This window comes from Euprymna scolopes, chromosome 36 (genome assembly GCF_053919585.1).
Source record: "Euprymna scolopes isolate OS-2025 chromosome 36, ASM5391958v1, whole genome shotgun sequence".
NCBI lineage: Eukaryota > Metazoa > Mollusca > Cephalopoda > Sepiida > Sepiolidae > Euprymna > Euprymna scolopes.
In genome coordinates this window covers 4,514,205-4,541,740 of record NC_136517.1, presented here as the reverse complement: position 1 = coordinate 4,541,740, position 27,536 = coordinate 4,514,205, and the positions used below count along the sequence as shown (strand labels likewise).

Sequence of the window (27,536 nt, the reverse complement as noted above, 5' to 3'; positions counted from 1 at the left end):
GCGCATGCGTAAAACTTATAGAAATATGTTACCAAGTTGAAATGAACATTTTTGCATTTCAACTTGTCGATATATTTCTGTATGCATTATTCATTCATCCAAGCAAAGATTTTACTCCTTATAAATCATCCTTGGTGTATGATTACTATTTCCTATTAATTTTAGTGTTATGTGACCAGTAGTTTAAAAGTTTATCGGTTAAATATTCTCTCTCTCTCTCTCTCTCTCTCTCTCTCTCTCTCTCTCTCTCTCTCTCACACACACACACACACACACACACACACACACACACACATGCGCGCACACACACATACATGTACTGTTTTATTTATAAAGATAAGTCTACATTTTTGTAGTTCATGATTTTATTTTAAGACACATGTAAACGTATTGATTTATCGTTTCACACATGCCGGTATTAGTCAGAAGTACGTGCCACACTGTATCTACTGCTCTTCGCCCTCTCTCTCTCTCGTTTTTTTTTTTTTTTTTTTTTTCGCAAATCAGTTTGGTGCAAATCCAGAATTCAACCTACTTAATATATATATCTTATACTAGCATTTCGGCCCGGCGTTGCCCGAGTGTTTGGAGGTGTATGCTGAGCAAAAAAAAAAAAAAAAGAAAAAAAAAAGGTCAATTTTTTTTAATTTGACCCCTATTATGACCCCTTAACATTTAGTGTTTTGGACGCAAATCAAGTTATTAAGTTAGATCCATGTCCAAGGAACCTATATCTAAAATTTCAAGTGTCTAGACCAAAAATTGTTGGAGGAGTTTGGTAGAGTTTTCAAAAGTTAAATCGTTGAACTTTGACCCCTTAATTGCAAAATTTCTAGCTGAAATCCGGTCACATCGATTTTCCCAAATCTCAGTACCCTGTATATCAAATTTCGAGTCTGTAGACTAAAAATTGACAGAGTTATTGCATATGGAAATGTACACACACACACACACACACACACACACACACACACACACACACACACACACACACACACACTTTCCCTTTTATAGATATATAGATATCTCTATAATATAAAGCTGAACGTCTGTGTGTGTGTCTGGTCACGAATAGGCTCCTATATGGTTGACTATTATAGAAAACTGATCACATATAATGATAGAAGATGTATCGAGACACAGGAATGGGTATGTTTGATCTGGCATAATGATGATTCATTAAAATTGTGGGGTCTGCATACGCGCCTGGTCCACAAAGTATGGAAATAAAAAATTTTAAAAAATATGTTTACAAGTGTTTTTGATATAGATGCACATAATAATACTTTGATAAGTATGTTTTAACTTAAATAGGGATGGTATAATAAAATTGTGGGGTCTGCGTTCGCACCTGGCCTCCATAGAATGGAAATATGCACAAACTTTAATAAAGACTTTTCATATCTATCTGCGTAAGTATACTTTGATAATTATGCTTCAGTTTGAAGAAATATGGTATAATAAAATTATCGGGTGTTCGTTCATGCCTGGCCTCCATAGAACGGAAATATGTTACAAAGTTTAACAAGGTTTTTTAATATAGATCCACAGAATATTGTAATAAGTGTTTCAGTGTGAACAGGTATGGTATAATAAATTATGGGGTTTATCTATTTTATTTTTACTTTCATCATATTTTGCTTTGGTTTTGATACCCCCAAATTCGAAGAACCTATCATACGTTCATAAATCCGAGTCCATTTTCTGTGGGCTGTTTTTGAACCCAGTAAATGACAGGTACTTTTGCTAGTATATATATATATATATATATATATATATATATATATATATATATATATATATATATATCTATATATATATATATATATATATATATATATATATATAATGGTTGTACCGATTGGTTTCCTAGATGTAAATCCAATGAAACTCACATGATTATTAAAGAGTGCTCAATGCAGGACAGAGCTGGTATATAGTCTGTTTATTATACAAACATTATTGGTTACATATGTGCATACATGTTTCAGTAGAATCATGATTCAAGGATAACAACTCATGAGACCAAAAAAAGAATGAATATTGTAACAGGAGTCAAAATTATGTTAGTTTTATAAAATATTTGGATGTGGTTAACGTTCTGTAAGAAAGTGAGTTGTATACTTTGTAAATGTAAGCAGTAGGGGGTGTTTGGATGGAAGTGTTGTGAAGGAAGGGAGTAGGCGTAGGGAGGAGAGGGGAAAGTACGATTTCATGCTGTTAGGCTGTAGCAGTGGGGAGATGTTGGTCTTCTTTGAACTTGGTGGTTATTTATTGGCCTAAGCTTTTGCTTTCATCTGAAGTAATATTATACTCTTATCGTTGCTATGTATAATATTACTTCAGATCAAAGCAAAAGCTTAGGCCAATAAATAATCGCCAAGTTCAAAGAAGACCAACATCTCCTCACTGCAACAGCTTAACCACATGAAATCGTACTCCCCCTCTCCTCCCTACTCCTACTCCCTTCCTTCACCACTCCTCCCTCCAAAAACCCATACTGCTTACATTTACAAAGCATACAGCCAATTTTCTTCCAGAACGTTAACCACACCCAAATATCTTATAAAATTAACGTAATTTTGACTCTCATTTCAATATCGATTCTTGTTTTGGTCTAATGAGGTGTAATCTTTGAATTGGGATTCTACTGAAACATGTATGCACATATGTAACCAATAATGTTTGTATAATAAACAGACTATATATATATATATATATATATATATATATATATATATATATATATATATATATATATATATATATAAGTAAGGCTTTCTTCAGTCTTGACAGACTATGGATACCCACTGTAAGGGTGCCTGTGCGGGAAATTTGTGTGGCAAGAGTTGCGCAATCTCCAACCACGCCTCTCCTGAGTCAACATTGTTGCATACCAGTGGCAAGTGAAGTACAACACGACTGGAAACAAATGCCGAGATAAGCGGAGAGCACATACAGTGCCTAGAATTCCCAAATGGTCACCCATCTGATATTAGCCAGGCTCAACGTTGCTTAACTTCGGTGATCTGATGAGAACCGGTGTGTCCACGTGATTATGCCGTATAGATATGCCGTGTGTATATATATATATATATATATATATATATATATATATATATATATATATATATATATATATATATATATATATATATATATATATATATATATATATATATATATATATATATATATATATATATATATATATATATATATATATATATATATATATATATATATATACAAAAATATCTTTATGATGCATGTATCCATCACAGAACAAAAATGTCATATTCCAAAAATCATATAAATTGATCAAGTAGTTTTTATTATTATTATTTATTATTTTTTTTTTTACGATTTTTAGCGATTAATAGCATATTGTATCAATTAAAAGGTTGATTTTGATCTCTTTTTTCTGGAGAGGTTGTTAAGGGGAGGGTAACCTTTATTTATTAAATATGGAGGATCAAGAAAGCATTATCGCTTAGTATTAAAATTTGGTTTTCTGACTTAAAAAGAAGTTACCTGATCAATTTTTGTGATTTTTGGAATATGATATTTTCGTTTCATGACAGGTAGGTAGATCATAAAGATTTTTCTGTATTTTTATTTTTTTAATTAGGTTAAATTCTGGATTTGCCCCATCAATTTAATATTTCCGTCAATAATTTTTTAATTATTTCCAGTCTTGCTTTGCTTGGTGGAAATTTACTTATGAAATAGGTTTTGCTTGGGTTTGCAAAACAATGCTCGTTTTTGCACTCCAAATTCCAAGGTGGTGTAGCTGATATACAGTAAAAATGCTCATGTAAAAATGGCACAATTAAATAAATAAAAAATGGCACACAAATGAATATACCATTTTAGTTGACATTTTTACTTTTAAATGTTAATATAATTTTGTTTGGAATTTGATAAACATTTTGGTATTATTGTAGAGAGAAGATAGATTGACCAGTTTCTGAATTTATGATGAAGTCGAGAGCTTGGGTCGAAACACCTTTCTCTAACAAGCAAAAAAAAAAAAAAAAAAAGCGAAAAATACGTCCGTAAATAGGGACGACTCTCGAACTATTACAAACGTTTAAAATAACAATTTGGGTTTGTATTACTATACACATAGATTCGAAAAAGTTGTCAAAAAAGAAAATATATAACAAATAAATGTTATCAAAGGCAAGATAAGTTAATTTTCTACCTAATTGGATAATTTTTTAGTATTTTTATTTAATGTAACATGTTTATTCAGCTTGAAAAAGATACAGTGTTTACTGATGTATTGGAAAATTAAAAATGGCGCTGGATTCTCTGTTGAACACTGTAAGTTTGGGAAAATGAGTTAAAAATAAAAAAACTATACAAAATACTGTTAAAACCCCACCGAATACATGTCAGCCTATGTCACGGTAACATATTGAGCGAATCAATCGCATATATCTTTATTGATAGCAGTCTAAATGAAACATGACGTCACCAACTTTTGTGTCACGTGGATGCCTGGATGCGATAATTGGTGCAAAAACAGCCCACCTGTGTTTAAGAGATACATATGGACGTTTGTGTCCAGATGAAATACCACACCAAATTAATTTACTCAAAAAAGGTAAAGTAAATTGCTTGAACAATAAGTTGGCGGAGTATTGTAGGTGAATCAAATCCTCATCATCTCGCTGGTCTAATGCGATCTGATGTAAGTCGATGTTACCAATGGCTTGTATGGCATTAATATGCACGATAATGTGTGAGCAACCACATTTTCAGTGCCTTTGGTATATTGAATGTCAGATGTTTAACATATTGAAATGTAATTCAAATGACGAGCTTCTTTGGGCTCTACCAGGGTTAGCAAATAAGGCATGCGATAATGGTTTATAAGTGAAATCAGAGCCTTCCAACATATATTGGAAATGTTTAACTGCAATCCAATGTCGATGTCAGATGCATCTACTGATAAAGCTAGGGGTGGTTGGTTGGTTGTTTTTGTTTTACAGCATATCAACCCTTTTCAGGTTATTTAATGCCAAATCCAGTGATTTTGAAGAACAATTTTTTAATAGAGTATATTTGTTTTTTTTAAGCCGGTTTCTATTTAAACCATAGTTGGGACCGTAACAGGTACTACTACTCCGAGTTAGAGTGGACCTGGGAGCAATGGTAATTAAAGGGTAGCTCCACACTCCCCAAAACCCGCAAGCTAGGACCTCACCATCGCATATAGTTTAAGGTCATATCCAGGACCTAAAGCTAGGGGTGCATGTGTCTGGGGAAACATTGTTGCGTTTGTTAGATTTTTTATGTTTGAAAAGGAAATGTTCCTTCATGGTAATCATTTCATTCTTCTTTTCTTTTTATTTCAAAGTAGATCAGTTAAAGGCTGGGCGATTTCAGCACAGTAAGGTAGAAAACGTCTATAAAAATTGATCAGCCCGAGGGTCAATCTTTCGTTTTAGGTACGTAAAAAAAAAATTTTTCAAAATAAAAACTGACTTTATTTGACTCAGATAAAGCGGTTAAATGATAAATGACAACTAAATTGTAGTCGGCCGGAAAACAGACTAACGGAAGAGAGTTCCACCAATATGTTGCTTCCGCAATAGTACAACATTACGCCAAAGGACGGGACGTCCCCTTCAACCGCACCTGCGAATGCTATTTACACGTACCAAGTCGGAGTGAAGGGAATCAACACTACGCAGCCAACCGACAAGGGAACATATAACAGATATGAAGTGGGAGATCCAGTGTGGGTGCGGCCTCCAGGAAATCGGTGCACCGACAAGTTTAAGCGAGGACACATATCTGGAGTGATTAGCCAGCAGTCTGTTTTGGTCGATGGAACCCCACGACATGTGCGAGATCTTCGCCCAGCTACCGAGGTGCGTCATACAACTACAGAAGAAAGCAGTGAAGCGTCTAGCGATGAGCTGCCGATGCACGGATTCAGTGAGCCCCTTCCAGAGACTGATAGCGATACTTCATCTGATGAGGCGGAACCAGATCCAGAGCCCGAATCTGAAACAGTGAATGTACCTCTTCGCAGAAGCACACGCACTAAAAGGCCACCCCCCCAGTGCTCTCTATGTGATCATCAGATCAGGGGGGAGTGTAACGTGCATCCAGGAGATAAGCGCCCGCGTGTTTGCGTGTTGTGTGGGTACGTGGGAGAGACGGATGAGGGGAAAAAGACTTACCTCGAGACCAGCTCAGCGTTACCGACCAAAAATAGAAAAGAGGGACCAAGATGGCGACCGCCGTCTTTTGTAAAGTATGATGTCTCGCAAAGTCACACGAATTCTCGGAATATGCAAATTTAGCCGGCCTAGAACGACGATAAAAGCGGGTGAGGGGAAAGACGTGGGGGAGTGACGATTGAGTTGGCTGGGGAATCGTGTGGCTGTTGCTTCTTGTGCCGTGTTGAGGATATCTTACCGTGTTAAAGAGAGAGTCGGCGCCATCTTGAATCCACGCCTTTAGTTCCCTTTCGTATTCTGCTCGGGCCTCACTGGGTATAGGGTACTCTGCAACCCCATTCTTGAGTTTAGTCGGTGCCATTCCCTCGGTCCACTTCCAAGATGCAATCCAGGCCCTCTTGCGCGAGTCGTAGTCCACTGTAAAATCCGGCCGATCGATATGGAGCGCTGCACACACTGGGGCCTCTAAGAATCGCACCTTTCCATCCCGATGAATTGCGACTCCCCCCAGCGCCTTGATGGCATCGTATCCGAGCAACAGGTCAAACCCCAGGAGATTTCCTTGGGTCACGAGCACATTGATCTTAGTTGCTGCACCGGTGTCCGTGTAGATCTTGACAGTTCCAGCTCCACAGCATGTCTGGGTCTCGCCTCCTATCGTGGTGACTTTGATCTTCCTCTTAGTCCAACTTGGACACAGCCTGGTGCTCACTATAGTATGCGAACAGCCTGAGTCGAGAAGTGCTGAGCAGGGTATCCTGTTTACGTAGACGGTTATTACTGGTTGCGCCTTGTTCAAATTTTGCTCGGGGAGCAGGGCGGCGCTGACGTCCTCTCCCCTGATACGTTTCCCGCACAGTTTTGGGCTAGATGCCCCAAACCGCCACACTTAAAACAGCGCACACGCCCCCTGTTGGTGCAATTCCTTGCAAAATGTCCGCGTCGGCCGCAGCGAAAACATTTCCCATTGCTTGCAGGGTTCTGATTCGGAATCTCCCGAGCGCCAATCTGGCCTGTCTGTGTCGCCATCACAACTGGTTCCCCCAGGTCCTCCTCATCTTTGATGATGGCTCGAGCACGTTCCATCAAGTGTTCCATGGTCGTTGTTGAAACGCTGGTTGAGGCTCTCAGTAGCTGCTTCACCCGAGTGGGAAGGCCCGCCACAAACGCGTACGCAAGCGTCTGCTCCGACACCCCTCCACCGAACAGAACTGCGAGTTTCTTTAACTCAGCGAAGAAAACGTCCACGCTTTCCTCCGGTAGAAGTTTTCGGGAAGGAAATTTTTCATAGGCCGTACAAGGATCCATGGCAAATGCCTTGTACAGCGCAGCTTTAATTGCGGTGACATCTCCCTTTTCGGCAGCACTGAGTTGCTGATATACACTCAAGGCACCCCCAGCCAATCTCAGGGGAATTACAGTGTGTACCCTTTTCACCTCACAAAGGTCGCATGTCAGCTCGACCCTTTCAACCCAGTCGACGATGGACGTGGTCCCGTCAAACTCGGGTATGAGCTTTAAGTCAAATTTCAACTCGGTCATAGTCCTAGAGGCCAAATGGCCGGAATAGCTTGTAAGAAAAAAAATGTAAGGAAAAATTCAAGATGGCGCCGACTCTCTCTTTAACACGGTAAGATATCCTCAACATGGCACAAGAAGCAACAGCCACACGATTCCCCAGCCAACTCAATCGTCACTCCCCCACGTCTTTCCCCTCACCCGCTTTTATCGTCGTTCTAGGCCAGCTAAATTTGCATATTCCGAGAATTCGTGTGACTTTGCGAGACATCATACTTTACAAAAGACGGCGGTCGCCATCTTGGTCCCTCTTTTCTATTTTTGGTCGGTAACGCTGAGCTGGTCTCGAGGTAAGTCTTTTTCCCCTCATCCGTCTCTCCCACGTACCCACACAACACGCAAACACGCGGGCGCTTATCTCCTGGATGCACGTTACATTCATGGAATCTGCGTTTCGATTTAGGCACAGATAAAGAGTGGAGGAAATTATTGATAGTGGTTACAAATAGACAAGTGATTTTTGTGAAAGATTGATGAGGGGAGACCATAGATTGGAGCTCAGTCAAGCACTTGCCATGGAAATAATGATAAAGCAGAGACAGGCTCGCAACGTCTCTTCTGTGGGAAAGAAGTTGCAGGGAAGAGAATAGGCCATCCCCACTAAGTTACAAAGTCTATTTTGAACTCTGTCAAGGCAGGATAAGCTTCTTCTAGTAGCTCCTGCCTAGATATGGCAACAGTATTCCATCATTGGACGTACTTGGGTCTTATATAGATAGAGAATTGCATCAGTAGTCAGATATCTTCTGGAGAAGTAGAAGGATCCCACCATCTTTCCAGTGACCTTGGCAACAGATTTGATGTATGTGTTCCATTTCAGATCAGGAGTAAAGGTCAAACCCAGAGCTTGTCGAAACATGGAGCCTCCTCAAGACGAGAGCCGTTCATTTCAATTGATGCCAGATGGGGATCAGAGCGTTGATGATGTAAAGATAGAAGCTTGGTTTTAGATGCATTAAAAGTAACCAGCCACCTCTTTCCCCATTGAACTATGTGCTCAAGATCAGAGGAGAGAGAATCAGAGAGAACTTGGTCATTTATTTCCTTTGATGTGTTGCTATAGATGGTAGTGTTGTTAGCATAAATGTCTATGAATGATCTAAGTATGTGTTTTGGGAGATCATTGATGTATATCAAGAAGAGAGTTGGGCCAAGAATGGACCCTTGAGGAACTCCAGCATTAATACTGAGAGCTTCTGATTTCTGTCCATCAACCACTACTCTTATTCCCCCACTAACCAACAATCATGAGGTTGTTTGCTCAGCAACCGAGAAGGCTAACAGACTTGCCAGTCGGTTTGCCTCCACCTTCACACTGGACCCTACTAACACCCCCCTCCCTGACTTTCCTTTGTGGACAAACGCCACAATAAATGATCTGAAAATCACCTATTAAAAATCTTGACACTTCAAAGGCATGTAGACCTGATCTCATCCCGGCTATGCTATTAAAAAAAGTGTTCTGCCAAAGTAGCTCCAGTTATCTCCAAACTACAACAAATGCCTTAATGAATCTTGCTATCCTGACAGCTGGAAAACTGCTTCTGTGGTACCAGTTTTTTAGAATTCTGGTGAAAGAACTGACCCAGTAAATTATCGCCCCATTAGCCTTCTCCTGCTTTTTGCCAAAATATTTGAGTTCATAATTAACCAAGCTCTAGTCCATCACCTTACAGATGCTAAACTTCTTACCGACCAACAATATGGATTTAGGCAAGCCCGTTCCACAGACATCCTAACTGTAATCTCTGAACGTATATACCAAAGCAGGGGAGGGTAGAGGGTATGGCATGAAGGTCTTCTCAGGAAAATCAGATCATACGGTATCACTGGACGAATACATATAATTAAATCCTTCTTAGATAAGAGAAAAATCCAAGTTGTTCCCGATGGTCATACATCTAAACAATATGATATAAATGCGGGAGGGCCTCAAGGGTCTATCTTTGGACCTCTATTATTCCTAATATTCATAAATGACCTCCCTGACAAAATTGTCTGTGAGATGGGTATATATGCTGGTGACACCATACTCTATAACAGACACGACAGGAAAACAAATGAACACATATCTAAAGAAATGGCAGAAACACTAGAGGAAGACCTCCAATCTGTAGTAGAATGGGGACAAAAATGGATGGTCACATTCAATGCTGCCAAGACTAAACTTGTTTCCTTCAATAATTACAAGAAACCTTCTCTACTACCAATAGCAATGGCCAAAGACTTTATCTGAAAGTACTTCTTTTAAACTCCTTGGCCTAACGTTCACAGGAAACATGAGTTGGAACAATTACATTGAAAGCATTGCCAGGACCACTGCAAAGAAGGTAGGTTCTCTCTACCGTGCTAAAAGGCTACTAACACCAGAAAGTATCCTGTACCTCTATAAGGCCACCATTCGTCCATGTATGGAGTATTGCTGTCACATTTGGGCTGGTGCATCTGCTACTAGTCTTTCGCTCCTAGACAAGATTCAAAAGAGAGTCGCCAATCTGATAGGTCCTGAACTGTCATCTAAGCTTCAGCCTCTGTCCCATCGACGAAATGTTGCATCCCGCTGCCTATTCTACAAGTACTTTAACGGTGAATGTTCCAACGAACTGCAAGCACTTGTACCCCCTTGACGTAAATACTCTCGGCAAACCCAACAAGCAGCTAAATCCCACCCCTTCGCAGTAGAGATCCCTAGATGTAAGAGAGCCTTCTACTCCAGTAGTTTCTTTCCCAGAACCGCTAGACTTTGGAATTCCTTTCCGGATCCCTGCTTCCCCAACTGTACTGACATGCAGATATTCAAGTGTAACGTGAACCGACATCTTGCTGCCCAACTCCCTACATAGTACCCCTGTAGCTTATGTTCCTGATAGTTACCCCCTACATCAAAGTGACAATGTGCCTTGTTTGGGGTGAAAATGTTATAAAAAAAAATTTAATAAACTTTCAAAAAGAAATGATTTAATAATTGAGAAGAGATTTCCAGCTATACCGTAACTTGAAATCTTGTGAAGTAAGTCTTTATGCCATACCCTATCAAAGGCCTTTGATATGTCAAGAGCAATTGCTCTAGAAACGAAGCCTTTGTCAAGAGATTCACTAATCCTATGAGATATAATCATTAGCACATCTGCTGTAGATCTAGCAGAACGGAAACCATATTGTATGTCACTAAGAAGGTTATTTCTGCTGAGGTGGTTCACTCACGGATTCAAGCAACTTACTCATGACACACAGGAGACTTATTGATCTGTACTGAGAGGGAGATGAGAGATCACCTAAATTCTTAAGTACAGGGCATACTGATGAGGTTGTCCAGGGTGTTGGGAAGCAATTTTCCTTAAGACAACGCTTAAACAGCTTTGTAAGTATGGGAGCTAGGTCTGGTTGAAGCTTTTTCAACAGTATAATTGGCATACTGTCAGAGCCAGTTGCTTTACTGGAATCAAGGTTTTTGATTAGTTTGGCAACATCATGTACAGATATTTGTATGTCACATAGCACGTTTTCTGTTACAGGAGGAAATATGGGGGGGGGTGATGACCTTGATCGCATAGGGTAGAATTACCTGCAAAGTTCTTGGCAAAGAGTTTGGCTTTGTCTAATGCTGATGAGATTACCTCAGATCCCTTGATAATGGTTGGGATAGAGCACACACTGTTCAAGACCCTGTTGGTTATTTGTCAAAACTGGTGGGAACCTAGCCGCTGCTCAGCTACTTTGTATTTAACAGACTGAGCATACAACTTTCTTGCATTTTTTTATTACTCTTTTACAGTGGTTGCTGGCGGTCCTGAAGGCAGCTTTAGTCTCAGTATATCAATTACGTTGGAAACAATGGAAAAAGTGATTTCTGTGCGCAATGACAGCAGCACATTTTGGAGAGAAGCACAGCTGGCTGTTAGGTTTTTGCTGGAATTTTTTCGAGGGTATGAAGCTGTCTATACCTACAATTAACCATTCTGTCAGATCTGATACTCTAGAGGACACATCCTTTTTAAACATGGAGCGCAGAGGTAGATCAGATATAAATGTACAGAAGCTATGCCAGTCAGTCATAGAGTATCGACATACTGTACGATGGAGAGGTACGTCTGAGGACTTATTACATTTCGTTTTTATCTTTACTGATAGTGGTCGGAGGATCCCAGTGGAGATAGAACAGAAGATGAACATAGCTCAGGGCAAGTTGGTTTAGAAGACTTGCATGCAGGTAGTGTCATCGGCTTTGCAACATTAAAAAAAAATTCGTCGTAATTTTTTTTTTAATATTTAGATTTAATAAAAAAAATATCGCGAAATCGAGCGTCCTAAATTATGAGATGAAAAAAAAAAAAAAAATGAACGAATTTCTTAGTAAACAAGAGTTCTCTCCCTCTGCCCAATGAAAAATTGTAAAACAATTTATTTATTTGAATAAATGTTATTTATTTATTTATTAATGCTAAAGAAATGTTGATATTTATTTATTTGAATAAATGTTAATATTTATATGAATACATGTTTTTATTATGTGTTTACAGAAAATTTAATTTCAATTAAATTGAAATATTCATGATAAATATTTTTGCAAAGTTTTGCTATGCAATGGAAATAACTTTTATTCGTATTTTCAGGAATGAATTCTAGAAACGAATCTTTCTATTCTTCAGTGACAAATCTTATGATTATACAACAGAAAGCACTCTGACATTTTCAAGAGATAAGAAAATTTGGAGGTGACATTCGTTTGTTTATTGGAATAAATAAAAGAAAAGGAAATCTATTTGACTTCGATTAACGTTAATGTAAGGGAAGCAACTCTTATAGAAAATCTTTTTTGGAACTTAATGAATGAATGAATGAATTAATGAATGAATTAATGAATGAATGAATGAATTGATTAATTAATTAATAAGATGTAAATAACTATGTTCGATTAATAAATATTGAAACCATCTAAGGGGGGGGACTTTCATTTTCATCAACGCATTTCAGGTGAAAACATTACATACTTCCATGTCGTGCTGAAATTAGTATAAGTTCCAACAATTGTGAAAAATAATTAAGTAGAAAATTTGACACTTTTAACAATTCATAAGCAAAAAGAGCTGATATTTGAGCCTGACAATGAATGTCCTGGAAAAGTTACTTCTGATTATTTGTAAGAAAAAATATTTTGCACTGCGTTAATCTACAACTTTAAAAAAAAAAAAAATGAATCATGCTGCTAAAAATTGAACAAATAATCTTTTGAAAAGATTCTTTAATAATTTAAACATTGGGGGTAACTGAGTATAACCCGGTAGTTTAACTTTCAAACACGTCCTTAGAGGGCGCTCACATCGCTCAATTGTGGTATGGAAGCACAAAATAGAAACAATACCTCGCTTTTCTTTAAAATTGCTTATTTTTTATTAGTTATTTTTTATCACATATTTTTTTAAATAACTATGTTTATTTAAGTTTATATATTATATATTTCTGAAAACTATATAGATATTAAAAAAAAAAAACCCAATAAATTGCCGCATTATGTTCCAGCTTTAAAAAGTTTTTTTTTTTTAAGTTTTATTTTATTTATCTAGATATTTTGAAAATATATTTATTTATAAAATCGTGAGATATTGTTTTGACTTCTAATAAGATTATTAGTACAACTGTTAAACTATTTCTCTCATGTGCGTTCATCATTTTGTAACTGTTAAAACTGTGATACGTTCATTGATTTTTTTTTCATATTTTCGTAAATTACAAACTCAAAACAATATTTTGTGACACATTCATTGTTTTTTGCATGTTTTCGTAAATAAATATATTTTTGATATATCTAAATAGTTTGCGACAAATAAATGAATAAAAATTGGTCAAAAAGTTTATGAATTCAAAGCAAAATTTTCTGACACATTCATATTTTTAAAATATCTAAATAGTTTGCGACAAATAAATAAATAAAAATTGGTCAAAAAGTTTATGAATTCAAAACAAAATTTTCTGACACATTCATATTTTTGAAATATCTAAATAGTTTGCGACAAATAAATAAATAAAAATTGATCAAAAAGTTTATGAATTCAAAACAATATTTTCTGACACATTCATATTTTTGAAATATCTAAATAGTTTGCAACAAATAAATAAATAAAAATTGGTCAAAAAGTTTATGAATTCAAAACAATATTTTCTGACACATTCATATTTTTGAAATATCTAAATAGTTTGCAACAAATAAATAAATAAAAATTGATCAAAAAGTTTATGAATTCAAAACAATATTTTCTGACACATTCATATTTTGGAAATATCTAAATAGTTTGCGACAAATAAATAAATAAAAATTGATCAAAAAGTTTATGAATTCAAAACAATATTTTCTGACACATTCATATTTTGGAAATATCTAAATAGTTTGCGACAAATAAATAAATAAAAATTGATCAAAAAAGTTTATGAATTCAAAACAATATTTTCTGACACATTCATATTTTGGAAATATCTAAATAGTTTGCGGCAAATAAATAAATAAAAATTGATCAAAAAGTTTATGAATTCAAAACAATATTTTCTGACACATTCATATTTTGGAAATATCTAAATAGTTTGCGACAAATAAATAAATAAAAATTGATCAAAAAGTTTATGAATTCAAAACAATATTTTCTGACACATTCATATTTTGGAAATATCTAAATAGTTTGCGACAAATAAATAAATAAAAATTGATCAAAAAAGTTTATGAATTCAAAACAATATTTTCTGACACATTCATATTTTGGAAATATCTAAATAGTTTGCGACAAATAAATAAATAAAAATTGGTCAAAAAGTTTATGAATTCAAAACAATATTTTCTGACACATTCATATTTTGGAAATATCTAAATAGTTTGCAACAAATAAATAAATAAAAATTGGTCAAAAAGTTTATGAATTCAAAACAATATTTTCTGACACATTCATATTTTGGAAATATCTAAATAGTTTGCAACAAATAAATAAATAAAAATTGGTCAAAAAGTTTATGAATTCAAAACAATATTTTCTGACACATTCATATTTTGGAAATATCTAAATAGTTTGCAACAAATAAATAAATAAAAATTGGTCAAAAAGTTTATGAATTCAAAACAATATTTTCTGACACATTCATATTTTGGAAATATCTAAATAGTTTGCAACAAATAAATAAATAAAAATTGGTCAAAAAGTTTATGAATTCAAAACAATATTTTCTGACACATTCATATTTTGGAAATATCTAAATAGTTTGCAACAAATAAATAAATAAAAATTGGTCAAAAAGTTTATGAATTCAAAACAATATTTTCTGACACATTCATATTTTGGAAATATCTAAATAGTTTGCGACAAATAAATAAATAAAAATTGTTCAAAAAAGTTTATGAATTCAAAACAATATTTTCTGACACATTCATATTTTGGAAATATCTAAATAGTTTGCGACAAATAAATAAATAAAAATTGATCAAAAAAGTTTATGAATTCAAAACAATATTTTCTGACACATTCATATTTTTGAAATATCTAAATAGTTTGCGACAAATAAATAAATAAAAATTGATCAAAAAGTTTATGAATTCAAAACAATATTTTCTGACACATTCATATTTTGGAAATATCTAAATAGTTTGCGACAAATAAATAAATAAAAATTGATTAAAAAGTTTATGAATTCAAAACAAAATTTTCTGACACATTCATATTTTTGAAATATCTAAATAGTTTGCGACAAATAAATAAATAAAAATTGATCAAAAAGTTTATGAATTCAAAACAATATTTTCTGACACATTCATATTTTGGAAATATCTAAATAGTTTGCGACAAATAAATAAATAAAAATTGATCAAAAAAGTTTATGAATTCAAAACAATATTTTCTGACACATTCATATTTTGGAAATATCTAAATAGTTTGCGACAAATAAATAAATAAAAATTGGTCAAAAAGTTTATGAATTCAAAACAATATTTTCTGACACATTCATATTTTGGAAATATCTAAATAGTTTGCAACAAATAAATAAATAAAAATTGGTCAAAAAGTTTATGAATTCAAAACAATATTTTCTGACACATTCATATTTTGGAAATATCTAAATAGTTTGCAACAAATAAATAAATAAAAATTGGTCAAAAAGTTTATGAATTCAAAACAATATTTTCTGACACATTCATATTTTGGAAATATCTAAATAGTTTGCAACAAATAAATAAATAAAAATTGGTCAAAAAGTTTATGAATTCAAAACAATATTTTCTGACACATTCATATTTTGGAAATATCTAAATAGTTTGCGACAAATAAATAAATAAAAATTGATCAAAAAAGTTTATGAATTCAAAACAATATTTTCTGACACATTCATATTTTGGAAATATCTAAATAGTTTGCGACAAATAAATAAATAAAAATTGATCAAAAAAGTTTATGAATTCAAAACAATATTTTCTGACACATTCATATTTTTGAAATATCTAAATAGTTTGCGACAAATAAATAAATAAAAATTGGTCAAAAATTTTATGAATTCAAAACAATATTTTCTGACACATTCATATTTTGGAAATATCTAAATAGTTTGCGACAAATAAATAAATAAAAATTGATCAAAAAGTTTATGAATTCAAAACAAAATTTTCTGACACATTCATATTTTTGAAATATCTAAATAGTTTGCGACAGATAAATAAATAAAAATTGGTCAAAAAGTTTATGAATTCAAAACAATATTTTCGGACACATTCATATTTTTGATATATCTAAATAGTTTGCGACAAATAAATAAATAAAAATTGGTCAAAAAGTTTATGAATTCAAAACAATATTTTCTGACACATTCATATTTTGGAAATATCTAAATAGTTTGCGACAAATAAATAAATAAAAATTGATCAAAAAAGTTTACGAATTCAAAACAATATTTTCTGACACATTCATATTTTGGAAATATCTAAATAGTTTGCAACAAATAAATAAATAAAAATTGATCAAAAAGTTTATGAATTCAAAACAATATTTTCTGACACATTCATATTTTGGAAATATCTAAATAGTTTGCGACAAATAAATAAATAAAAATTGATCAAAAAGTTTATGAATTCAAAACAATATTTTCTGACACATTCATATTTTTGAAATATCTAAATAGTTTGCGACAAATAAATAAATAAAAATTGATTAAAAAGTTTATGAATTCAAAACAAAATTTTCTGACACATTCATATTTTTGAAATATCTAAATAGTTTGCGGCAAATAAATAAATAAAAATTGATCAAAAAGTTTATGAATTCAAAACAATATTTTCTGACACATTCATATTTTTGAAATATCTAAATAGTTTGCGACAGATAAATAAATAAAAATTGGTCAAAAAGTTTATGAATTCAAAACAATATTTTCGGACACATTCATATTTTTGATATATCTAAATAGTTTGCGACAAATAAATAAATAAAAATTGGTCAAAAAGTTTATGAATTCAAAACAATATTTTCTGACACATTCATATTTTGGAAATATCTAAATAGTTTGCGACAAATAAATAAATAAAAATTGATCAAAAAAGTTTACGAATTCAAAACAATATTTTCTGACACATTCATATTTTTTTCATATTTTTTTTTATTGATATATTTTAAAACATAAATAAATTAACACAAAATATCTTAATATTTTGCCCAAATATATAAGCAAGCAGTTTTGGAGAAAAACAGAGGTATTGTTTCCATTTTATGCTTCTATACCTCAATTGAGCAATGCGAACGCCCGCTAATGATATGTTTGAAAGTTAAGATACTATGTTATGCTCAATCACCAAATTGGGATTTAATCTACTATATAAAAAAATGATTGCAAAAATGACCCTCTGAACCAAAATTTGCAACAACATATGCTATATACAAATTTATTATGTTTAGACTATTAGCCACTATCTTATGTAATTTTAGCACGCAATTTTAAAAACCTTTTTTTTTTTTATTTTTTTTTTTTTTATTCAATTTTCACCCCTAACAAGGCACAGTGCCACTTTGAAGCAGGGGGCTACTATCAGGGACTTAATTAGCGGGGTCATTATGAAGGGAGATGAGTAGAAAGATGTTTGTTAGGGTGAGTGAGTGAGGGGGTGCTGGACAAGTAGTTGTGCAGAATACCAGACATGCAATACAAGTAGACCATCAGCTGTCCTCACCCACAGGATTGTGGCCTCAGGAAAGCCCACCGGGAATGAGTGCAAACATTTGAATATTATAATAAGATCCTACATTACATCCTAGGAGCAACATCATCACAATCACAACATCTTTTGATGAGGTAATTCCTATTTTCTCCCTCTAAATCTACAGTCCTCTTATCACCACCACTTATCACCAGGACTATATACACACCTTATAACTATTTTTCCTCAGCGCCCTTTGTAGCTGGTTCATACATTCATACATACCATTATCTTTCCAGTTACCGATTACTAAATAATAATTTCTCCCTTCAAAATTTCCAATTTTTCTCATTGGCTGAGAACTGACAGATCCATTATTCGGGAATAAACAACTTATTCAAAAAACGAACGTGTCAAACTTTCGCAAACATGGCACCTCTCTTTACATGAAGCAATTATTTTATAAATATATCAAATCAATTACAAAAATCTTAACTGCTTATAATCGTAATCTTACATATTAATTTCCTTACTGTTACCTACACATTGTCAACACTAAACTAACTCCCTTAAAAAACCATCCCTGATACAAACATAATGAACATTTTTTTTTCTTGAATTCTCCGTACCAAATGGTCAACGATGCTTTTTTTTGTGTGTGTTTTATTTTAGTTTATTTTGCAACAAAAACCATTGAATAAAAACTATTTTAGAAAGTGTCTGCAGGTCGCTTTTATTAAATCTAGGTCCCACATTGATTTAAATAAAATAAATAAACATATTATATTAGCTGAATTATTCAGACTAGTGTTATGTAATTTCTATTGGCATTTTTCTATGACCTAACCCAGCGCAGTTTTACCTTCTAAAAAGAAATCCAAATCTACTTTTTTTTTTTTAGCTAATACAATTCAACGACCTTTAAAGATAATATGAAAGAAGGAATTTTTAAAAAACTAATAAAAATTTAATGTTTTACAGTGGGGGATCACTTTCTTTTATAAATTTAACATAAAATGAGCGCCCATTTCTTGGGCATGCAATGGTCAACGAGACATGTAATCGTAAGCATTTTATCAAGTTTGGTAGCTGAGGAGGGCCAGGGGGGGGCCAGGGGGGTTATAAGTTTACAAACATTTTAAAAACACGTAGAAACATTGCAAACATTGGGGAAGAAGTCTTAAAATTTATAATTCCATAATTTCCACTTTTTTTTTTTATAAGATTTACCTTGGCAAAAGGTCTTGCAGTAAATATTATTATTTCCTGATATTTTTAAGGCTGTTAGCACACACAAAAACTAGGGTGGGCCTATTGAAATCTCCCCAACGTTTTTATTTTTTTGCATCTTTTTTTCATTAGATTATCGATTAGACACTAATCTACCAAATTATCAAAAAAAAAAAAAAAAAAATCGATATTTGTAAGGTGTGCTCAGTTTCCCCTATGTTGGAAACACTCGATGAAAACACGCACCCCCTCCCTTATACAAAGGAATTTTCATATATTAATATATTAATAAATGAAATAATATTAATATATTAATAAATGAAATAATAATATTTTAATAAATGAAAATTCCTTTGTATGAGGGGGTGCATGTTTTCGTCAAGTCGTTCCAACATAAGGGAAACTGAGCACCCCTTACAAAATTAAAATTTTTTTGTGCTAGTGCACTTACTGATCCGCGCTATTTTTTAAATCGTATTTCCAAGTTTAATTAAAATTTTATGATATGTTTTTTTTATTCAATTGTAAGGTTAAAATATAGAATAGGTACAAAACACCCTCCCCTCCCCATGTTAAGAATGGCTTTTTAAATAATAACGTTATTATTTCAGCACGGATCAATAAGTTCACTCGTACCTTTTTTTTTTATAACATGGCAGATCAGTGTCCAATCGATAATCTGTTAAAAAAAAAGACAAAAAGAAAAAATACATGTGGGGGGGGGGGGAGTTCAATGTATAGATCCAGCCTAGTTTTTTTTTTTTTTTTGTTTTTTTTGTGTTTTAACAGCCTTAAGAATATTAGGAAATAATAATGTTTAACGATGAAACCTTTTGGCAAGACAATTCTTATATAAAAGTAGTGGAAATTGTAGAGCTATGAATTTTAAGCCTACCTTCCCCCAATGCTTAACGTGTTTCTACATGATTTTTGTTTTTTTTTACATAAGAATCACCACTTATCAAGGCCAGGAGGCCACTCGAGGATAAAGGTTATGGAGTGTACAGTAGTCAATGGGATAATATTGTAATCGTTAGTAATGGGTATTTGGTAAATTGGATTACTTAAGGGGACGGTTCATTAAGAATTTGTTTATGTTGGACTTGAAAACAACCAAGTTGTAGTCAGCTGGAAAGCAATCAAATGGAAGAGAGTTTCACAGGCGTTTGAAAAATATTTGGAACATGATCCCCCTCCCTCGTTCCCTTCTTTCCCCCTGCCATCAAACTTGATAAAATGTTAATGATTAACATGTCTTGTTGACCACTTACGCGGCTAAGAAGTGAGTGCTCAAGTTGAGCACTGTTCAACGTATTAGCCCCCCCCCCCAAAAAAAAGTAGGTTTTGATTTCTCTTTAGGAGGTACAAGTACACTGAGGTAGGTCGTAAAAAAATGCTTTACCACCTGTAATGAGGATTGAACCTCCAACCTTCAATAGATTGATAGTCACTCAACGCATTTATCCCTTGCGCCATGTGTTGATTTTGAAACAAATGGATTTTTGTTAACGAGGAACAATTTGTAATTTTACACCGGAGTTGATATTTTAAGATGGCGGCGCCCACATGTAAACATGGCAATTGACGAAGTATGATTGTAACGTAATTCCAATTACAAAGCATTAAATTGTTTTTAATGTTTACAATCTTATTGTAAGTCTTTATTAATATACTTGCACATTATCAAAACTATTTCTAATGATTTACAACGCCCCCCCCCCCAAAAAAATGGTTTTGTTCGTTGTTCGGCTTTCTTATGAAATTTAACCTCTAACTTTTGTCCGCTGAGTCTTTTTTGCTTATTTCTATCGTTTGGGTTTTATTTTATTTTATTTTATTTTAACTATTATTTATTAAAAGGAATCACTTTTTTTTTTCCCGCATTATTTATTCCGCTTTATTTCTTCTTTTATTCATTTTTTTTTTTTTAAGGCTTAATTAATTACTTCTCTGTTAGTTTTAAATTACCGGCATGTCGATCGATCATTGATGAAATATGCGATATTTGTTGCGTTGCAACCACTTCCCCATTATTATTAGTAGTTGTAGTGAATAATCGGCACAAGTACACTTTGGTTCACCGGAAGTGTCTTTTTGGTACTTGCGCTCGTAAAACTTGCGGAGTATGCTTTGTTTTACGGTTTTTGTAAATATGAACCTGAAATTTAAATTTCGTTCCGTTTTAAATTCGGTACATTTTTACCTTATAACTCATCATTCACATTCGACATGTCAACTTTTATAGGTTTAGGGTGTTGACAAGGTTGAAGGTGTCTATTCCGGGGTTTGTATTACGCATAGATTCGAAAAAGTTGTCAAAAAACAAATATATAACAAATAAATGTTATCAAAGGCAAGATAAGTTACTTTTCTACCAAACTGGATATAATTTTCGTGTTTTTATTCAATGTAACATGTTTATTCGGCTCGAAAAACATGCAGTGTTTACCGATGTATTGGAAAATTCAAAATGGTGGCCGACTCTCTCTTAAACACGGTAAGTTCGGGAAAAGGTGTTATAAATAATAAACTAGACAAAATACTGTTAGAAATTCGCTCAATATATATTACCGTGACATAGGTTGACATATATTCGGTGTTTTTTTTTAAATAGTATTTTGTCTAGTTTATTATTTATAACACCTTTTCTCGAACTTACCGTGTTTAAGAGAGAGTCAGCCGCAGCCGCCATTTTGAATTGTCCAATACATCGGTAAACACTGCATGTTTTTCGAGCTGAATAAACATGTTACATTGAATAAAAACACGAAAATTATATCCAGTTTGGTAGAAAAGTAACTTATCTTGCCTTTGATAACATTTATTTGTTATATATTTGTTTTTTGACAACTTTTTCGAATCTATGTGTGCACTAATACAAACCCATTTACGTCCGGATCACTCTCTGCACTAGTACCAAAAATCATTTTGTTTTTGTCAATAAGTTTTAGGCGGACGTACACGCACGAGTGTTACTTCTCTAGCAAAATACGCATCTGCTCCGATGTTGTACGCAGTTCGAGCGCCTAGTTTTTCTTATTTATTATGGCTTTTTTATTTTGGCTTGTTCGGATTTTTTTTTTCGATGTTAAGAATGGCTTTCTAAATAATAACGCGGTACTGGTCGCGATTAGAGTTCCCTGTCGAACACCCTAAAAAAACACTGACTTCTCCCTACGCATGAGCAAAGGACATGTTTTAGTTGCCATAGTAACTAAACGATTATAAATTTTTATCGACTTTGTGTTACTGTTTATGAATATTTAAATAAAAGACATTTATTAATATCTCACTTTTAATCACTTATCTTTTTTACTGTTTATGTGTCACTTTTATCGACTTTTTCTTTTCTTTTTTAAATAGCATTTTCTTTTTAAATGACGACGTTTTTACTGTTTATGAATATTAAAAGAAAAATAATTACTAAACATTTATTAATAAAAAAAAATGGGTGCTAGTGCAGTGCACTAGCACCCATTTTTTTTTATATTAAAATATAGCGCGGATCATCCGCGCTATATTTTAAATCGTTATTTTAAACCATTTTTTTTTATATTAAAATATAGCGCGGATCATCCGCGCTATATTTTAAATCGTATTTCTAAGCTTAATTCAAGTTTAATGTTTTTTTTTATTCAATTGTAAGGTTAAAGTAGAGAATAGGTACAAAACACTCTCCCCATGTTAAGAATGGCTTTTTAAATGATAACGTTATTTCAGCACGGATCAATAAGTGCACTAGTACAATATAAAAAAAGTGAGACATAAACAGTAAAACGTAGTCATTTAAAAAAGAAAATGCTATTTAAAAAAGAAAAGAAAAAGTCGATAAAAGTGACACATAAACAGTAAAACAGTAAAAAAAAAAAGTCGATAAAAGTGATTAAAAGTGAGATATTATTAATAAATGTGTAGTAATGTCTTTTATTTCAATATTCATAAACAGTAAAACAAAGTCGATAAAAATTCATGATCGTTTAGTTACTATGACAACTAAAACATGTCCTTTGCTCATGCGTAGGGAGAAGTCAGTGTTTTTTTAGGGTGTTCGGCAGGGCACTCTAATCGCGACCAGTACCAATAACGCCATTATTTCAGCATGGCTCAATAAGTGCATGAGAACCTTTTATTTTCTTGAATAAAATAAAATCTACTCGACGAGAACACTACTGTTTTTGTTTTAATAATTATTTTTTATTCAAAAATAAAAAATAAAAATTTCGATTGTTCAAAACATGTTTTTTCCCAAAACTTATTGGGATTTTTTTTAATTACCATATTTTTCATGAACGTGCTCTAAAAGACTGTCTTTGTTTTATCGTTATTTCCATGGCAGGTGCTCGTCTGAGCTCCAATCCCTCGTCCCCCTCTCGCCAATCTTTCACGAGAAACACCTATCTGGCTGAAACTACTGTCAATAATTTTCCCCACTCTTTATCTGTGCCTAAATCCAAACGTAGATTCCATGAGCAAAGCTTCTTTCTTAGAACTCTGCACGCCAGTGGAACTCTCTGCCGCTTGCCTGTTTCCCACCTGACTACAACTTGGACGTCTTCAAGTCCAATATAAACAAACTCCTGACAAACCGCCCCCTTAAGTAAGACACTCTAATCACCCAATACTAATAATTACTACAATACTATCTCATTGATTACTGTACACGCAATAACCCTTATCCCTGAGTGGCCTTTGGGCCTTGATAAGTGGTGAACTCCATGTAAAAAAAAAAAAAAAAAAATGTTTCAAAATTATCTAATATTTTTTCACTTTTCATGTTATAAACCCCTCTATACATGACCTCATCGACATGAGACCATTTCATTTCTCCTACTGATCTGCCAAAATTCACCACAGAATTACCTTACCCTATATGTAACACGATGTAACTTTATTATAAATTAATATTATTAACATAACTTTTGTACCATTTAAAAGAAAGGCAAAATAAACTAGTAATAATTTAAAAAAGAATTTTCATCGTACGAAAATAATGAAATTGCGAGACGAAAATCGTGTTTACATAATTGGCGCTTTAAAATAACGTTCCCATGTAGTAGACATTCCGAACGTGAAAACATACCCGTATTTAATAAATCTAGGGAAAATCAACTAATGGTCAGATTTTCGTGAAATTTTCGATACTTATCCATTTTAGAATGAAATTACGGTGCTAGTGCAGAGAGTGATCCGCACTATTTTTTAAATCGTATTTCCAAGTTTAATTAAAGTTGAATGATATGTTTTTTATTCAATTGTAAGGTTGAAGTATAGAATAGGTACAAAACACCCTCCCCATGTTAAGAATGGCTTTTTAAATAATGCTATTATTTACGTCCGGATCACTCTCTGCACTAGTACCGAAATTACATATAAAATACAGTTTTCGTAAACTATACGAGGGGAAATATTTTTTTAGTGTGTGTCCCCCCCCTATTTATTTTTTTCGAAATTCAAACAAAATATATTTAAATCTATCGAAATTTCTATTTATTATGAAACATAAGAGTTCAAATAAGTAAAAAATATTTATTTAAAAAAAAAATTAAATACACATATTGAACAAAAATTTACCTTGAAGTTGCAATTAAAAAATTGATATAAACTTAATATTATTGTTTTTTTTTTTTTTTAAATAGCGTTTTTTCGAATTAATATATACTATAATCAGTTGAATTGTCAAGAAAAAGAAACTTCGTAAACATTAACTAATTTTTAAAAGATTAAAACTCCATTATTTCAAAATGTTCCGTTACAACATAGATTTTTAATTAATTGTGTTTAAATTTTTTTTTAAAGATTAAGTTTTAACATAAACATGACTCTTGTCAGTTATTTTATCGCCAGATTAAAACCAATTTGAAAATATTATTGCACAATATTAAGCATTTTGTAGCCCCCCCCCTCATATTTTGTTTGTCTTTTTACCGAACAAAATATGGAAGCCCGTAGGTAACCAAAAGAACATTCAGTAAAACCGTATTTCATATGTAATATACAAATGTTTATAATATTATTAATCATTAAACTGTGTAAATCTTAAAACCTAACAAAATTATAACAAAGATTAATTATTAATTGTAGTTTGAAGAAGATAAACAAAGGTTTAAAAAAATCATTAAGTCGCTTCTGCTTTTCCATAGTTCGTATAGTTAACACAAATCTGACGTCACGGAAACATGCAGTCCAATCTTCACAATCGTTTGGCAGTCCCTACCGATATGTATTTAAAAAAAATCATATAATAACAAAATAATTTGCAGAGTTCAAGCCAAAATAGAAAATCCCCCCCCAAAAAAAGCCACAAAACAATCTGAACAAGCTAAAAAAAAAAAGCCGTAATAAATAGTAAAAAAGTCATCGACACTTGAACTTGAAACCCGACCAATAAGAAATATGATTTTTGTGTGACAACAGTCATGAAAACAAGCGTCCAAGGGTGACATATGTTCGTATTATAAAAAGTCACCAACACTCAAACTCAAAATCCGACCGATAGGAAACGAAAAGGTGACTTATGCAAATTAAGACATGGTTGAATCTGAGCATATAAAAATCCGGTATTTCTTTCATTGGAAAGGACATTCTTTTTTTGACTTGGAGTCATTTAACATACGATTAATTTGCATGTCAGTGGGAAAAAAGAAAGATGGATTTTCTGTGAACATCGAAAAAAAAAAAAAAAAAAAAAGGATTATGTTTTTGCGTGTGCCGAGAACCTTGCAAGCTGAAGAGAAATTCTTTTTTTTGCATGAACATTTAACAGTATTTGGCAGTTCAAAAGAAACTTTTAATTTCAACAACTCACCATACTGATACGAATAAGAAAAAAAAAATGCAAATCCAGTTATAATTACATGGAAAATTAAATGCATCAGTTTGTGTCGATTGGTGACACCTCTGCATTGTATTGCCTTCCTCGTATAAATTACTTTTCTTTTTTATAAAAGTAATTTATAGAATTATAAATGGATTTGCATTTTGTTGAAGTTTTAATTTATTTTCTGCATTCTTATGGCGACAGATGCGAGTGAAAAAATGCACTGTGGACATCTATGCACAGCTGTGGCACAATGAAGAGCGCCCCTTTTGGGGGAACTGGGGGCTTCTACATTAATAAACCTTGTGCCTAACTTGGTCTGCTGCACTCATGTGGAGGCAAAAAGAAATTCATTATTATTGAAAGGAAAACATGACGGCTTCAGTCAAAACGATCTGAATTCAAAAGGTAAAACCCAAAAGAACTTGTCATCGAGGCACACAAAAATAAAACAATGTTCATGCGTCTCTCTCTCCCTCTCTCTCTCTCTCTCACTCCCTTGTTCTCTCTTACAATGAAGAAACAGAGAATTGAAATATAATTCTATTGTTGTTTAAACAGTTGAAGCTTGGATTCTGGGGTCGGCAGATGCGACATGGCAGTTTAGCTGCATGCGTCTGGTTTCAACTGGTCTTTATAAAAATATGCTCCGCCAGTGTTAAATGTAAAATAAATTATATATTTATAAAAATGCATTTGTTCGCTGTTTCTATACAAGTGTTAAATTTCAACGTGTGATTCCTACCATTAATATCGATGATGGAAATGGTACCTGTAACGATGAAGAAGCGACCCATGCCAGCCAGCGTTGAAGTTTCCATGTGCCTTTCGTTTGATATCTTGTCGAACACCTGGGGAGCTGGTTGCGTTCCCAGGATATACGGTCCTGGATATGATCTAAAACTATATCCGATGGTGAGGCCCCACCTTGCGGGCCTTGGGGAGTATGGCACCATCCTTTAATTGCCATTGCCCCCAGGTCCACTCTGACCCATACGGTGGAATAAACTATGTGTATTCACTTTTTATTTATACAATATTTATATAATAGTTATATAATATTTATATAATAGTTATATAATATTCATACAATATTTATATAATATTCATACAATATTTATATAATATTTATGCAATATTTATATATTTATACAATATTTATATAATATTCATACAATATTTATATAATAGTTATATAATATTTATACAATATTTATATATGTTTTATACTTGGATTGTATTCTGATTCGCGTCAGTATGGTGAGGTGTTGAAATTAAAGTTTCCCCCTTTTGAACTGCCGAATGCCGTTAAATGTTCGTGCAAAAAAAATAATTTTTCTTCAGCTTGCAATGTTCTCGGCACAAGCAAAAACAACAATCTTTTTCTTTTCCTGTTTTCGACGTTCATAGAAAATCCGTCTTTCTTTTTTCCCACTGACACGCGAATTAATCGTACGTTCAAATGACTCCAAGTCAAAAAAAGAATGCCCTCTTCAATGAAAGAAATACTTTTTATATGTTCAGATTCAACCATGTTTTGATTTACATAAGTCAC

The 27,536-nt window shown here is 33.2% G+C and overlaps 1 protein-coding gene across 1 annotated transcript in view; it reads left to right on the top strand.

Moving 5' to 3' along the window:
* The first annotated feature begins 20,699 nt into the window (after nt 1–20,699).
* The window catches only part of LOC145260289 (translation initiation factor IF-2, mitochondrial-like), a 58,133-nt gene continuing 51,296 nt past the window's right edge, over nt 20,700–27,536 (top strand). Inside the window, exon 1 of the mRNA XM_080118142.1 lies at nt 20,700–20,817. The gene's annotated coding sequence lies outside the window, so the exon portion shown is untranslated. The remainder of the gene's footprint in view (nt 20,818–27,536) is intronic.